Consider the following 2887-nt stretch of genomic DNA (forward strand, 5'->3'; position numbering starts at 1 on the left):
TATGAATCTCCATTCATTTTCTAAAATGGGTGAAGGGGAAGAATCATCAATTCAAGGAAATTAAAAGTCCTGTTACTGAGTCCTGCCATCCATTCAGTACTGGAAGGGGAGGATTCAAACAGGGATAGCACAACAAAACAGCAGAACGTTGAGTACTGAGCCACGTTGTCCAAACACTGCAAAAACACTTCTCCAAAGTAGGCTTCTATCTCTGGAAACTCTCTATTTTTGATTTAATTAGATTTAATTTATATATATTTCCTTCATTAAGATTTTAGGGTTTTCAGTGTGCAGGGGGAAAAGAAATCCCGGAGCCTATGGAACTGTATCATAAAGTAATAAATTAAATAATTTAAAAATTTATTTTCATTTTATTTGATAGGGTGACAGATAGGCGTATATATAAAATATTATTAATACAGTCTGTATATCTACATATACAGCCTATATATATCTATACTGTTATATATATTAACTTTATATATATATATATATATCATATAAACTAATATACAGTTAATGCCCAACTTCTCAAGGGCAGAAGCTCCTGGGCTCAGAGCCCCTCTAGGCTCTGCTCATTTGTGTTCTTCAAATGCCCATGACGAGAAACGGAAAAACCTGGGGCCTGTACCATAACACAGGAGATTATTCTGCCTGAGGCACCAACATCCCATACAGGCACTGATGAATGTCCTGACTGTCCCACTTCCTAAGCAGCTTTCTGCTAACAGCCTGGGAAGGCAGCTGAGAATGACTCAACTCACCAGACCCCTGCAGCAAGAGGGAGACTCAGAGAAAACTCCTGGCTCCTGGCTTCAGATTGACCAAGCTCTGGCCATTGCAGCTATTTAAGGAGTGAAACATTAGGTGAAAGCTCTCTCGCTCTCTTTTATAATCTCTTTGTAACTCTGCCTTTCAAAGGCAAATATTTTTGGCCCCGGTGGCATGGCCTAGTGGCTAAAGTCCTCGCCTTGAACGCGCTGGGATCCCATATGGGCACCAGTTCTGATCCCGGCAGTGCCACTTCACATCCAGCTCCCTGCTTGTGGCCTGGGAAAGCAGTCGAGGATGGCCCAAAGCCTTGGGACCCTGCACCCACATGGGAGACTGGGAAGAGGCTCCTGGCTCCTGGCTTCAGATAAGTGCAGCCCGATCCATTGTGGCTGCTTAGGAGACCCGGAAGAGGTTCCCGGTTCCCAGCTTTGGATCAGCACAGTACTGGCTGTTGCACTCACTTGGGGAGTGAATCATCAGATGGAAGATCTTCCTCTCTGTCTCTCTTCCTCTCTGTATACCTGACTTTGTAATAAAAATAAACAAATCTTAAAAAAAAATACTTTTAAAAAGAAAAAACAAATATTTTTAAAAACATTTATAAAAGAAAAAGAAAAAAATAGATACATATAAGTAATACTTCTCTGAGTTTTATCAACCCCTCTAGATTGAACCTGTGGTTAGTCATGGGAAGCTTGATTTACTGCAGGCTGGTCAGAAGGACGAGTCACAGCTGAGGGCTGCCGTCTGCAGTGGGGAAGTGTGATGAGGCTGAGCTCCAATTTGCACTGTGATTCTATACGCAAAAGGAGAGTGTCAGAACTGAATCAAACTGGGGAAAACTCAGTTGGTGACTGGTGGAGAATTGCTTGTACCATAGGAAATAGACCCATTTACACCTGACATCAGAAGTGTTGTGTCAGGAGCAGGCGTTGTGGCACAGTAGGTTAAGCCTCCACCTATGATGCAGCATCCTATATAAGCACCACTGCTCCACTTTTGATCCAGATTCCTGCTAATGCACCTGGGAAGGCAGTAGAACATAGTCCAATTGCTTGGGTCTGCACCCTATGTTGCGGATGTGGAACCAGCCCCTGGATTTGACCAGGCCCAGTTCTGGTTTTTGTGGCCATTTGGAGGGGCCATTTCCTCCTTATCTCTCCTTCTCTCTGTAACTCTGCCTTTCAAATAAATATTAAAAGAGAAATGTTGTGTTGAGTGGCTGTGTGAGAGTATGTATAACTTAATTTTAGCGGGCCTCCTTTCTTTTTGATCTTAGAGGAAGGGATTTCATGTTCTCATGTTTTCACTGGCTGGTGACATATGGCCTTTATTGTTCTAAAATAGGTTCCTCTATACCTAACCTGTTGAACAAGTTTGTATCATTAAAGGGTATTACATTTCGTCAAGTGGCTTTTATGCATTTGTTGAGATAATTACGTGATTTTAGATACATGTTGCAAATGAAGTAAGTTTGCCTATGTTGAGCCATCACTGCATCTCAGAGATACTCACTTTCAGCGTGACGAATGATCCTTTTTACACACAGTTCAATTTGGTTTTCTAGTATTTCACTGAGGGTTTCTATATCCACGTTCATTAAGGGATATTGGTAATTAATTTTCTCTTCTTACACTACTCTTTGTATGATGGTAATGTTGGCCTTGCCAAAATGATTTTGGAAGTGTTTCTTCATTTTCAATATTTTCAAAGTATTTTATAAAGGGTGGCATTAATCCACTTTCAATATTTGTAGAATTTGGCAATCAAACCATCAGGTCTTTGCTTTTTCGTCAATGGGAGATTTTTCATTACTCCTGGACTCCTTACTGCTTAGTTCCTAATTTCTGATTGTTAATGATTCAGTCTTGTTAGGTTGTATGTTTCTACAAGTGCATCTGTTCATACTAGTTTATCCAGCTTGTGTATAATTATAGTGGTTTCCTATGATGCTTTGTATTTCTTTGGTCTCAGTAGTATTATCTCCTTTTTTATTTCTGGCTTCATCTATTCAGTGTTCTTTTTTTAAGTTAGTTTAGGTTAATTTTATTAATTTAAGAGATGAAAACAAAGAAACCTCTGGCCACTGGTTCACTCCTTGAATGTCCACAAC

Source organism: Ochotona curzoniae, unplaced genomic scaffold (genome assembly GCF_017591425.1).
Source record: "Ochotona curzoniae isolate NIBS_2020 unplaced genomic scaffold, NIBS_Ocur_1.0 scaffold_2476, whole genome shotgun sequence".
Lineage (NCBI taxonomy): Eukaryota > Metazoa > Chordata > Mammalia > Lagomorpha > Ochotonidae > Ochotona > Ochotona curzoniae.